Here is a 14942-nt window from a genome sequence, read left to right on the forward strand (position 1 = left end):
CACTACCCTTGTACATATCCTGCAGCACTCTTACATTCTTCTCTGCCACTCACAACTTCCTCATACAATACCACAACTCATCTCTAGGCACGCTGTCATATGCTTTCTCTAAGTCCACAAAGACACAATGCAACTCCTTCTGACCTTCTCTATACTTCTCCATCAACAGCTTCAGAGCAAACATCGCAATATAAGAAAATGATATATAGTAAAAAAACAGAAATGTGTGTATATATATGTGCCTGTAAATATGTACATGTTTTTTATCTTCAATAAAATTAAGGGGTCTATATTATATCAGTGAAATTTCAAAAATACGAACGCTGTAAACAGCGAAAATGCACAACATTGAAACCTACACCCCCCCGCTAATTATATGTATTAACTCCGAGATAACACTACAGTGAGGAAAGGGCAAATTTCCTGATCTTCACTGTTTTGCAATCTCACAAACCATACATTGATTTTCGGCATTTTCGCTGTTTACTGCACTCAACATTTTAATCTTTCGATACGTGACATGGGTTCCTTAACATCCATCTGAACTACCACCAACTCAAGCAAATGAGCCCACAGTTTAACATCTCATTTGACGAAAAAGACACTAAGAAATGTAGCATCACCTTCATGCTGCACTGCATGTAATGCATTTCACTGCTGGGGGAATAGAACCCACAGCCTTGTGCACTAAATGCTACCTGTCGTGCCATTGACACTGACTTTTAATTTAGCTTGAGACTATTTTCAGTACAACTGGTATGTCCATATTCTAGTTCTTGCTGGAGCTGTTTAGTATCAGTGGATGAGCAGATAACTAATATGGGAGACTGCTACACATCCACTAGTGTAATGCTTTCCCTGGTAAGATCAGACCACAAAATGGGCTCCTTTTAAATAAAAATAAAACCTGGAACCCAAGCTAACCCTGGAATATTCAGGAACTACTCTAATGCTAACTTCCTGCTATTAAGTGATAACCTGGCAAAATTTCAAGCCTCCTAAACCCCGAGAACACTGCTGCCTATGCCGAACTGCTCACAAAAACTCTATACAAGCATGTTAATAGCTGCACAGAGGCAGCTGTACCTACCAGGAAGAAGTACAGAACAAGCAACCCTGATAGAATCACAAAATCAATAGGCTGCATAATAGAATGAAGAAACTCATGGTGAAAATTAGGAAATGCACTCAGCAGGATAAAAGCACTCTTATCAACCTAAATAAACATCTCAGACGGTAATTAAAGTTTACCAGACACATTTGAGGTAAATTTGGCCTCCCAGGCCAAGGGCATCCACAAGGAATTCTTTAGCTATGGTCTCAGCCTTAAAGACAGTACTCAATTTTTTGCAGAACTCATGGTAAATGGAACTACCTATACTGAGCCAGAAGATATAGCAAACCTACTGGCTGACAAATTCAGGTCCAACTTTACCCCTCTCTCCCCCTCGACCTTCCTTTAAGAATACTATCAAATATAACTCACCCTGGTTTTACTAGGGAACAGGTCCTTAATGCTCTCCCTAAGGCTAAGAACACTGCATCAATGGACCCAGACAATATCCCAGAATGCCTTCTAAACAGCATGAAACATGATCTATCAGTTTGTCTGGAATTGCTATTTAACTGTAGCCTTCAAATTGGCTTCATGCCTCATGAAAGGAAAAAAGTAACAGTTATTCCTCTGCACAAAGTTTGGCCGTCTACAGACCCATAGGTCTCACTTGTCTCATTTGCAAAGCAATGGAAGGAATTATCATGGAAATGATCAATAATGATGTAGTAAACCTCCAGTCATTGGACCCAACCCAATTTTGTTTTATCAAGGGTAGGTCATGCCTACTCAGCCTGGTGGACTTCTTTGAGATGGTCACCAAATCAATGGATGAGCACAAAATGGTTCATACTGCCTACCTTGACCAGGCCAAGGCATTTGACACAATACCACACTTGGGCATTGTTGACAAACTTAAGAGGTTAGGTACAAACACTTATGCCACCTGGTGGATAGCCAAGTGGCTCACAGACAGGACCCAGAAAGTTAAAATCGGGGAGTCCACCTCTCCAAAGAGGCCAGTCACAAGTGGAGTCCCTCATGGATCGGTCCTGGGACTGCTCCTTTATGGCATTTACATCTCTGAAGTCAAGGCCAATGTCAATGGCTTTTAGCTGACTAAATTTGCAGATGATTGCAAATTAGGAGCTATCACTGAATCCCACACTGATGCATATGTTCTCTAGGAAGGGCTGACACAGAAATATGACTGATGTTAGAGCAATGGATTAAAACTAAATGCCAAGAAATGCATAATAGTATCCTTTCATCCACCCCTGGTAACTATCATATTGGCAAGACACCCTTTAGAGATGACCCAGTAGTCAGGGACTTAGGAACACACATAGACAGTAATCTCGCCTTTGACCATTATGTGTCGACAGTAGCAAGGAAATCATTCCATGTTATGCAACTTATAAACAAAGGTATGGCATTTAAATCATTGTTCCACTGTACTCGGCATTCATCAGACCTGTCATTGAGTACAATGCCCCCGTTGGTATGTACCTAACCAGGAATATCTTGCAATTGGAGCATCCACAGATGTTCCTCACTAAAAGAATACAGGGCATAAGTAACATGTCCTTTGCAGACCAACTGAAGGCCCTATCCCTGTATTCTGTCACCTACAGGATGTTGATGGGAAATCTATGCCTGGCATACAGGGTATTGTCAGACCCCAGTCTTATGGACCTCTTGCATATCCACAAAATAAACAGCACCAGAATGACCCATTCTAAAGACTTAAACCTTTCCTGTGATATAAATAGGATGTGCTGGAGAGACAGGTATGTATCCCAAAGACTACTATATCTTTGGAACAGGCTCCCCATCCATGTGAAGCAGAGTTCCATCCTAACCCAATTCAAGTGTAATTTAGACAACTGGATGGGGAACAAGAAATTCATCCCTGGTTTGGCACCTATATCTCTAATGGACACAGGCAGCCTGTAAATGTTTCATCTTCCAAGCCTCTGCTTACACTTATCATGGGTACCAGAACTTATCAGTGATTTGGGATGGATGACAAGGCTTAAAAAGCCCCTTGTGGTCGTTAGCTAGTAAACACCTATGAATTATGAACCTATGAACAATGCCCAGCATGCAGTTATCAGCAAACATTGTCAACTATGCTTCTAGGACATTGGATTGGAGTTTTGCAATTAAATGTCAAACAGGAGAGTGCTGAGTACTGATCCCTGTGGTGCCCTACTAGTCATAATTTCACTTTCACAGAGGCTACCAGCAGCTTTCACAGCTCACTTTCTGTTGGAAATTCAGTTTGCAATCCAGTGGACAGCGTTGGGCTTGAGTTAAGTTTATCTAATAGTTCAGCAATAACAACATGGGGGATAGTGTCAAAAGCCTTGGCCATGGGAAAACAAACATTGTGCATTGAGTGATTGTTGTCCACTGCCTCTGTAACCTTTTCAAAAAGCTTACTAGGTCAGAAGACAGGATCTAACCTGCTATTCACAAAACCAATCGGACTGAGGTCAACATTAGTTACATTGCACATAACTAAAGAAATGCATTCTACTTTCATACATTTCATGGCTTAGTATATAAGGTTGATAACGCTGATAAGTCTGTGATTTACCTTACCTATTACAAATATCTATTCTCCAAACATCAGGCACAAACCATGTGGACAGGCTGTGGGTGAACGGTGTAAATCAAGACTTGGATAGCACACATGGGCACTGATGAGAATGCAGCCTGGTATACTGCCTTGTCTAATGAAATATTATTTTTAGCCTTTGACAGACATTCTGAAGACTTGTTTCATGGTGATTTCAGGGGAAATACATTTTCATGGATTTTGGGGGCAACAATGTGGGTAAGTAAGATAAAGTTAGCATTAAATTGATCTGCTAATATATTGGTTATATCCCTGGGATCAGAATATGATATTATGGATAGCAATAAATCACTAATAGCAATAATAATGAAGCACACAATAAAGGGGACAATAGGAAGGGATGGTCAGAGAAGGGAGGAAAGAAGAACAAGAGAGTGAAATAGTTTAGTGCTAGAGGTCAAAGTTTAAAAGACAGCAAAAATAAAGTAAGGGCACACAGAAATTAATTATATATATTATATACAATACATACAGTGTGGAAGAGATGCCACATATTAGCGTAGGGAAATAATGTGGGGAAGACAAAGAGTGAGAGATTAGGTAATGTGTGCAGAGGGAAAGCATTTGAATCTTTAAGCTGAGCACGAAATGATGGGTATGAGGTGGGGTCTTTAAGTTTAATAGGAAGGGATTCAAAGAGTTTAGGCCTAGGATGGAAAAGGCATGATCAGTATAATGATGTATGGTTGTGGGACATCGAAGAAGTGGACCAAAGTGGTTAAGACTTTTTAGATTGCAACTGGGGGCGGGGGTCATCTGAAGAGGTTGGAGGGGGAAGGGAAGGACATAAGCATTCTTTGAGGAGCTTGTACAGCTGGGATCCAAGAAACAAGGTGGCACATTGCTGGACAGGTAGTCAATCAGCTTAATTAAATGCGGTACATTAATACTCATTTCAAGGGAAGATGGTAATGAAATGACAGATAGAGTTATACTTTAGATTGTGGAGGATGTCTTCTTGGATGCTGCTGCAACCAGTGGAAGTCCATATTCAAGCTATACTAGTGGAATGCCTTTGCCAGTAACATTCCTGCTTGGTCTGGAATGAATGAGGGAAATTTTATAGAAGCAAAATAGGACAAAATGTATTTATTTTCTTCTGTATTTGCAGCAGGTGAAGGTGAAAGTTCAGTGTGGGATCAGGCCACATACGAAGATATTTAAAGTAGGTGACTTGATCAATGGGGTTGTCGAGATGGTCATGGCTCAAAAGGGATTGAGAGTTATTCTGACGTTTTGGTGAGGTACCAGACAACATTGTTTTAGTCTTGTAAGGGTTCAGAGTTAGGTTTTCGTTATTAAGCCATTTGATAAGAGAAAGAAAGTCAGCTTGTAGTTGTTACTGAATGGCCAAGGAGATCAGTTTTGAATGAAATAAAACCATGTCATCAGCATAAAGCTAAGAGAGAGAGTGAGGTGAAGGAGGGTCAATAGGTAGTTTATTAATGAAAAACAAAAAAAGAAAGGGAGTCAGAATAGAGCCATAATGGACTCCCTTAAGGACAGGGTCAGAAGCAGAGAGGTTGTTCTGAAACTGACAGAGAAGTACCAATTGAAAGATAATTTTTAAACAAGGGAGCTGTATCTGGCCTAATTCCAATTTCATTTAGATGATCCAAAATATGTTATTGTTAGCCAGATCAAAAGCTGTGGTGAGATAAATAAAGATGGTTCCAGTGTGGAGGACTTTGTCCATAGCCAAGAGGATGTTGCCAGTAAGTGTCCAGAGTGCAGTAGAAGTGCTCCTACCAGTCCAAATGCCATGCTGTTTAGAGGACAGTAGATGATATTGGGAGAAGTAATGAGTGAGTTGATTATAAACTACTTTTTCAAGGATTTTACCAAGCACAAGAAGAATAGAGATGGCATAGAAATCAGTGGTGGGGGAAGGGTTAGTTTTTTGGAAAGTGGTTTAACAATGGCTATTTTCTAAGTATGAGGCATGATATTTTGAGGTCAGTAGAGATTATAAATGTGAAGTCCTTACATAGGAATAAGAACCATGGGAGAAGATTGTCAGGACTAGCAGGTGAGTCAGATTTAGGTCTTCAAGTAGTGGTACTATGTGTTTAGCTTTGAAAGGGAAAGTGGGAATAAAAGGGGAAGGAGAAAGGTTATATGGAGAGAAGGGGTTATTAGTGGAATCAAGGATGGGAAGTGTATTGAAATCAGGGACTTTGAGGTGAAATAAGGAGATGTGGGTCTTAGCAGGAAGGTATGGCCTGTCAGCTGGTTCATTTTTGCTCAGAAATTTTTAGGTGAGTTGAGAAGAAATGATTGACGTTTTTTCATAGTGTTGAGAAGAAATGACTGATGTTTTTTCATAGTGTGACTTTTATGTCACCTGATTGCCTGTCTAGCTAAATTTCTTAGCTTGGCATAGCGTTGCCTGGAGTTTGAGGATGGGTTGCATTTCCAAGTATATCAGGAGTTGCCCTTGAGACTAAGGAGGGATTTAAGTGTGTATATGAAATAATTGGTTTTAGGGGTTCATAGAGACATCTGATTTTAGGGAAAAGTGAGTCCTGGAAGTTAGTGTGAATTTGTATCAGGAGAAGGCAATAGTTGATAGGGTCTGTAGAAGAGAGTGCTGGAGATCAGTCTAATGAGGCTAGAATTGTCTTTAGTTTGAGAATGTTGGATTGGATATCTTCAGGAATTGATTTTTTTTGTAGTGAGAAATATTGCAGTTGATTGGAAGATGGCCATTGAAGGATGGGGGGTAGAGGAGAATTTCAGAAATAATGTTAGCATTATTAGTAATAATAAGATCAAGAACTGAGTTAGAGTTAAGGTTTGGTCTGGTGGGTTCATTGAATAGTGTGTCTGAAATCATTAAGGATTTCCAAGATATTGTTTTTATCAGGGCCATGAAGTATAAGATTGAAGACCCCTAGTATAAAGACGTTTTTTAGATTTTTTTTATTGAAGAATGATCGGTGGATTTGAGCTTAGCCAAGATTATGTTTACAGTTATAGGGTCGGGTAGGTGAAGGGTAAGAAACCCGTTTGGTTAGTCCATTTGATATTATGGGCATTAAGTAAGACAAAGGATGAAAGAGATGGGCCTAGACTAGGTACAATGTTACTGCACAGGAGCAGGAGGCGTGTTATAGGGTGAACTTGTAGAGGAATCTGGGTATTGTAATGGAGTGTCTTGTAAGGGATGAATTGGTAATATACGCAAGTGAGAATTAATGTGACATGCAATGAAAAGTGTGTAAGGGAAGGGATAGGTTTTGAGGGATTTGCACACTTGGGTATATGAATAGGGACATTGAATAGCAATTACTGAGGTAAGAGAAATAAGGATTTTTAAGAGATGTGTTAGAGGTGTGGGGGAGGAAATCCTATTGCTTTGAGTGGAAAAGTAAAAAGTAGGAGGAGAGTATAAGCTGACATGAAAAGAGGGGAGAACATTTCAAAAGAAATTAAATTCCCTGAGGATTTTTTGGGGGGGACATGTAGATGAGTCTGAAAAGGTTGAGATGTGGGGTTGGGGTAGAAATGTGCTTGTCATCAGTGATTATGAAAGAGAAAAGTGTAGTGGCTTGGGGGGTATATATGTTTGCTTGTGTAGCTGTTTGCTGTGGTCTTTAACCTGTAATTATGATGTAAGCAAAAATAGGAGGAGACAGAATAAAAAAAAGGTGTGATTTTGGAGGTGGCTGGGAAATTTGGAGTGAAAGGGCAGCAAAGCTGGCATTAAAACACACTAGTGCATCAGTCAAGAGTGTGCAAATGTCCAGAAGACTCAGCACCAACAGGAGAAAAGGAAGCCTCCCAAACCAGGAAAAAAAATATTTTGACATTTTTGTGCAGTATGCAGCAAACAATGTCAGAACCACAACAGAGGTGAATGCTTTATAAAGCATAAGCATAAGAAATTGTAGGGAACCAATAAAAATGCTGGTGAAAACAAAAAATGGTGGGTTAGGCAGCCACATAGAAACTTCACCCAAAGAGACACTTAACCTATCCAACACTATTACTCACCGTCATATTTTAACTACTTTTCTATGCAGTTGTCAAAGTGCTTGTAAAAATCAAAGATGACTACTGTGGCCCTATCATTTTGGGTTAATTTTCTGGGGATTGGTGGGAATTTTGCAAAGGTGTTTTAACTTTGCCCTGGTAAAGTCCCAAACATGGTCTCATTTGACTGTGGAGTAGTATCACTAGAGCTGACACAGAAAATGAATGACTTGTGGTCAGATTCAAAGAGGGATAAGGAGATGCAGGACAGAGTATGGGAAGGATATGTTGGTATTAAGCAGATCAAGGATATCACAGACTCTAGTGGATAGTCTTACAATTTACTCTACCACATTAATATTACCAAAGTCTAGAAAATGCTGGGTGCATTCATTTTTAGAGGTGTAAGTGTGTCAATTAATGTCAGGGTAATTGAAATGTCCTTACCAAGTAGGCATCTTGTTTGATATTTAACTTTTCAGTGGTGTTATAGCACTTCCATAAACACTGGAGGACATGATTGAGATCTATCACTACCAATGAAATAACAGTTGCGTTTGTTCATGGATTTGGAACTCCATAAGCTCCAAGTTAAGGGTTCTGGATTAGCTGATGTAAGGAGATGGTGTTTTCAATTTGGCAATACATCTCTGATTTTGACTGACATTTTTGCTCTATACCTCATAACTTTTTTGATCTCCTAGTAAAGCATTGAGGATTACAGTCAGTAAATAATGACATATGTTAAGAGTTTCATGCTTATTGTTCCTCAGAAAATGTATAATTTTTGCAAACGTAATTGTTCAACTAACTTTTTAAGTTAATAAAATTAATATGAAAAATTTGTCCTTGATTTTGGGCCACTTCATCTCAAATGTTTTGGCTTTGTACTCAGGAAACTTACAGCTAGGTTTCTTAATATTACATTTGACAATCTAATAGGTTCATAGGTTAGTACTAGGCTAACTGCCCTTTTGGGCCATTTTAAGCCTAGCTGATTACCCTGTGTGAGAATCAAACCCTGCACCTTGTGTTTATAAGGTAACCACCTTAACCATTATACCACCTCTCCCACCCCTAATCTTCCACAGTAGATTGTATTGTGGTGACAATGAGTGGTCAGTGATGAAAAGCATGGACCTGTGATTGGTCCAGCATGATTTATGAGGTAAAGTACTTTTCCAAGACACAATGAATGATGTATAAGCCTTATTGCTATGCACTACATAAACAGTCAATTATTCCTGTAGTCCTCATATCCTAGAATGTATACCCTTGTTTGAAAGGGTTTGTTCTAAAACTTGTTAGATTGATGTCTTAGCTCGGTGAAACTAGAAACACAGCTCTATTGTAGATATAATTAGGTATTGCACTTTCACACTCCTATGGCCAGAAGACCTCAGGAGTATGATTTAATTTTATAATACAACAAACGGCCAGGTCAAATGTTTTGCTGAGTTTGTCTCTATAATTTCACTGAAACTTCATCAGAAAAAGAAATAAAACAGTACAAACTGCTATTTAAATAAAGTGTATATGCAGTCACATAATGACATTTAACAAATAAAATTGGAGCAATTTCAACAAATGACTCTCATAAAAATGTTATTGATGTTCTACAAATCACTTAAAAGCAGCAAGACCTAAAATCATACAGGAAAACATCGCTGAGTATGCAAAAACAATAACCAAGAAAATCCGTCCACAAGACTGAAGTACAAGTTAAAAAACACACTTGCATTCACCAGAAGTAAAACCCAATATCATTTTAATTAGTGCTTTCATCCACTTCATTCCAAATATGAACTTCATTAGATTAAAAGGCTCCCTCATTGCTATTACTTAAATAGTACAATCATACACTGTCACCTATTGGCCATTAAGCCATACTGCTTAAAAATAAAACTACTTTGAAACAGTATGATCTTATGACACTAACTGATGAACGGTTGTAGTATATTATAGCAATAACCCATGCCTGGGTGTGTGTAATGCTGGATTTACCCACTGTTGGTGTGGTTTGGTCATGAGGGCAACACCTGAGTGGCCATACAAAGCCAACCGTGGGTAAATTCAGCATTACCCACACCCAGAAGTGGGTTATTGCTACTATACAATGACATTATTTAAGAAAAAAATAATTACTTTTCTTAAATAATGGCATTGTATAATGCCTCATTGCTGCCCTTCTGCAGCTGTCTGGTATTTTGCGGCAGTTCTGATGTACTGCGCATGCATATACTTACGCAGTACATCAGAGCTGTGGGCAAAAGCAAAGGAGAAAGCAAGATCTCTGTTGCTTTTTACAACCTGTCTCGCTATGTTAAATGAGTTTAACATAGCGAGACAGCTTTAAAAAAAAGCAACGGAGAATCTCTGTTGCTTTTTTTAAAGCTGTCTTGCTAGGTTAAACCCATTTAACAAATCGAGACAGTTTTGGAAAAAGCAATGGAGAAATGGGTTTAACATAGTGAGACAGCTTTAAAAAAAGCAACGGAGATGCTCTGTTGCTTTTTTTAAAAGCTGTCTCACTATGTTAAACTCATTTAACATAGTGAGACAGGTTGTAAAAAGCAACAGAGATCTTGCTTTCTCCGTTGCTGTAAAAATAAAAAAAGAGTTATACTAATGGAAAAAGTCTGGGTGACCGGACCTTCTTCCATTACTATAACTCTGATTTATAAAGTGCACGCTGACCAATCAGCGTGCACGTTTTGGAATATTAATGGGGGGGGTCGTTGTATAATGAAGATTTAACCATGGCTGGTGTGTTTTAATCACAAAGGTGAAATGTGATTGATTAAACAAAGGCAACGTGGGTAAATCATCAATGTACCCACATCCATGAATCTGTTATTGGTATTGTATAATGACATTATTTAAGAAAGAAGTTACTTACTTTTCTTAAATAATGTCTTTGTATAATAGCACCGTGGTGTTCTTCTGTGTTGTTTCTGCATTCTTTTGCTTTGTTGGTGTACTGTGCATGCATATGGGGCTTATGCCCCCCCCCTTACACAGTACATCAGTGCTTTGGAAGGCAAGCAATGGAGAAAGGAAGATCTGAAAGATTAAAAAAATAAATAAATAAATAAAAAAGCAAGCAAATTGTGAATGGGGAAGTAATGAGGAAGGACAATTTAGAGGTATGAGAGAGACAGGGCAAAAATACAAGGAAGATCAGGTATGTTTCTTTAATTTTGCATAACACACCTGATTTTCCTTATATTTTCTATACCCTCCATATGCACCTATCCACCTTTTAGCTTAGGAAAACTGCAAAGCCTTAACATATATTAACAGAAGAAAGTCCAGTTGGAGTTCAGCGGACAATTTTTTTCTATTGATATATGCTTGATTTTACAAAGGGGACTCTGTTTAGGCATTGTATAATACTGAATAACCAATCAATTGTACTGCACTCTGAAAAAATACATTAAACACAATCATGAACATTATTCACTCCCTATTAACATAATATAAACTAATCAGCATGATATATGGTGAACCACCGTTAAATATTTTTATAATATTTAGATCTGTACTCCTTTAATTAATAATAAACTACTGATGGATATTCTGTCATTGATAACTGGGGGCTAATGGCATCTAACAACACTTGCCAATATAATTCACACTTCCTGACATGTGCTTCCCAGTTAGTAACTTTTCAAAAAAGGCACCTTTTCCAGTCCAAAAAACAAACATTTCTTAAAATGTGCATAAGTTACTGAATGTTTATACAACACATTATTGCCATCCTTCTTCTTAATGGCACAATTATGTTGGCAAATTCTAACCTTCAAAGCTTTTAATGTTTTACCAACGTAAAATGCAGTGCATGAACTGCATCATGCTAAATAAATCAGCCCTTAGTTTTGCAATTATATTTTCTATTAGGGTAGACCAATTGTGGAAAGGTGCCTATAGTAAAATTGGCACCCTCAAAAACATATCTACACTGGCTGCAAGCACCACATTTGTACATACCCTTCACAGCCATATAAGGTTAACCCCCATTCTAAATACTAAAGTAGGACTGTTGCCCAAATTCTCATCCAAACCCTGGGCCATAATAACGCTAAACCAATTTCTTGTTAAACTGTCTTTAACATCCTTGGTACATTGTAAACACATGCCAATGCCTTGAGAAATGCACCAGTATTGTCATGATTTGCACTCCCTTAAACAGCCGTAACTCTCACATTTGATCTTGCCTCTGGAATATCAAAGCCATACCTCAAAACAGGATTTTAACGGTGGGACTTTTCCACAATAACCTCATCTTTCAGATGTAGAAAGTCTAAATAGTAGTGTCTGTCTTGAAATATCTGTGTTAAATGTTCACCTCTTCACCAAATTTTGTATCAGCAGAAATTAGACATGACAATCTAATGAACTGAGTTTTAATTCCATTTCTTTTCTGCCATAAGGGGTAATAATTGTTAAAGTGCAATAAACTGTTAGAGTATGTCTCTTTCCTATAAATTATTGAAGAAAAACACCCACTCTCAACATCTTTAGTAATTTTAACATCCAATAAATTAATTTCCACTGTAATAAAATGTCCTTTAGAAGTCAGAAATGAAGTAGTATTGTTGATACAACTCAAAAATTCATTGATATGGTGAGAATTTCCAACCCATAAAATAAACACATTGTCAGAAAATCTCAGGTAAACCTTGATGTTATTAGGAAAAGAGGAGGGGGAAAAAGAAATTTGTTTCTCCCATCACCATTAAACAATATTTGGAAAAACTGGGGCTGCTGATGCCCCCATAGCTACCCCAGTGACCTGTTTGAAGTATTCAGACTCAAAAAATACAAAGGTGTTCAACAACACAATACCTATGGCTTTCACATCTTAGCATCACTTGTCAAAGCTTCATAAAACCATTGCAACCTCTTCTGATCTGGAATTACGAAAAACAAAGCCTTCACATCAATAACCAAAAATGTTACATCTTCATCAAACTAAAATGCCAAGTATTCTTAAGAACACAAAGTTTATCATCAAAAAATGTTTTTAAGGTAATGAACATACTTGGCCAAAGGCTCGGTTTTAGAGCCTCCTAACACCACAATAGGATGAAGCAAAGGCTCTTTTAATGATTTATGGACCTCTGGAACACCAGTAATATTCAGTATAACAGGTTTGTCAACCCTCAAAAATTCCAAAGTCTCATTGTCCAACTCAAAATCTGTGGTAATGTCCTTCAGCCAAAAACCAATATCCCAGTATAAGATATTTACCTAATTTTACTAACACTGACAAAAATGTGCCATTGTTAAGTTATTATATCATTTTTTGAGGCTATAAAAACAATCCATCTGTCACTCCCACCGCAGACCTCATCGCTGTCACACTACCCTCATACATATCCTGCACCACTCTTACATACTTCTCTGACACTCCTGACTTCCTCATACAATACCACAACTCCTCTCTAGGCACCCTGTCATATGCTTTCTCTAAATCCACAAAGACACAATGCAACTCCTTCTGACCTTCTCTGTACTTCTCCATCAACACTCTCAGAGCAAACACTGCATCTGTAGTGCTCTTTCCTGGCATGAAACCATACTGCTGATCACTAATCATCACCTCCCTTCTTAACCTAGCTTCCACTACTCTTTCCCATAACTTTATGCTGTGACTGATCAGTTTAATCCCTCTGTAGTTACTACAGCTCTGCACATCACCCTTTTTCTTAAAAATTGGTACCAAAACACTTTTTCTCCATTCCTCAGGCATCCTCTCACTTTCCAATATTTCATTAAACAATCTAGTTAAAAACTCCACTGCCATTTCACCTAAACACCTCCATGCTTCCACAGGTATGTCATCAGAACCAACAGCCTTTCCATTCTTCATCCTCTTCATAGCTATCCTTACTTCCTCCTTGCTAATCCACTGCACTTCATGAGTCACTATCCACACATCATCCAACCTTCTCTCCCTCTCATTCTCTTCATTCATCAACCCCTCAAAGTACTCTTTCCATCTGCTCAACACACTCTCCTCGCTTGTGAGTACATTTCCCTCATTATCCTTTGTCAAAGTGGGCTGTAGTTAAAGGCCAATTTGTTAGGGCAACCTGAATGGTTACTTTGTGGTTGACTTTTGTGTGCAAATGCTTGAAGCTGAAGGATATGTTTTCTAAAAGAGGGTATCCCAATACACTGATAGATGAGGTTATGGAGGAAGTGACGAACAAAAGACTAAATGGACATTTTCAACCTATTTTAGATTTTGGCCTCAACTACAATATTATTAGATCCATTGACACTAACACTATCATTAGTTGTTCTGTACTGCCCCCAACATCTTCATATAGCTTGGACACAAATGCCCCTACACAGGTAAAACTACAGAATTTTCATTCCAGCTTTTCAACTACCTTTTCGAATGATGCACCTTATATTAAAAATATCTTGTTTAAAAACTGGAATTTATTAAGTGGTGATAGGGAGCTTAGAGATTTTGTGGGGGAAAGACGCACATGTGTTTTTAGAAGAGGTTTTAATTTGAAAAACCTCTTGGAACACCAACATTCCCCTTCCACTGTGAGGTACATGTATACATGTGGTGTAAATTCTGCCCTTTTATTCTGGAAGGGAGTGAATTTACCATTAATAATAGGAAGGCAAAAATACCTGGTAGGTGTTATTGTACTAGCGAGAAAATTGTTTATTGTGCATTGTCTTCTAACTGTTTATGTTTTTATGTAGGGAAGACAGAATGTAAACTTAAGAACCGGATAGGTGAACATATGAGAAACATCAAAGATTGTTGTGATATTAATGTGCTAGCAAAACATATCACATTAAATCCAGGACATAAGTTTTAATTTATAGTATTAGAAGTTGTATATGTATCAGAAAGAGGTGGTGCATGGCCATACATATCGGAAAAAGTGGAATTAACATGGCAACTATGATTTAATTCTTTTTTTGGTCATGAATAAAAGTCTTTTATTACTAGCCTTTTAAAATTGAAAGCCTTAAAAGAAAATATGTTCATCAATGTGTATAGAGTATTTTTGTGATGTATTTAATTGGATATGTATTTATTTATATATTAGTATCTAGTGTTATTGTTAGCAGAGTATTTTTAAAGAAGGGGGTGGGTTTATACAGTAGGGGAAAATATGAGTTGTGCTTCAAGACAGGATATGATGTCAGTTCCTAATAATATTTAACTGGTGTAATATGTGCTGCTGGTGTTTCTGATGAAGTTCCTCATAATTCAACTGTTTGGGATGAAAG

The 14942-nt window shown here is 37.9% G+C and overlaps 1 protein-coding gene across 1 annotated transcript in view; it reads left to right on the top strand.

Moving 5' to 3' along the window:
- Positions 1 to 14942, top strand: part of TNFRSF1B (TNF receptor superfamily member 1B) — a 447025-nt gene that overhangs the window by 430410 nt on the left and 1673 nt on the right. The window lies entirely within an intron of this gene.

This window comes from Protopterus annectens, chromosome 2.part1 (genome assembly GCF_019279795.1).
Source record: "Protopterus annectens isolate FY-2018-M chromosome 2.part1, PAN1.0, whole genome shotgun sequence".
In the NCBI taxonomy this organism is placed as follows: Eukaryota; Metazoa; Chordata; order Ceratodontiformes; family Protopteridae; genus Protopterus; species Protopterus annectens.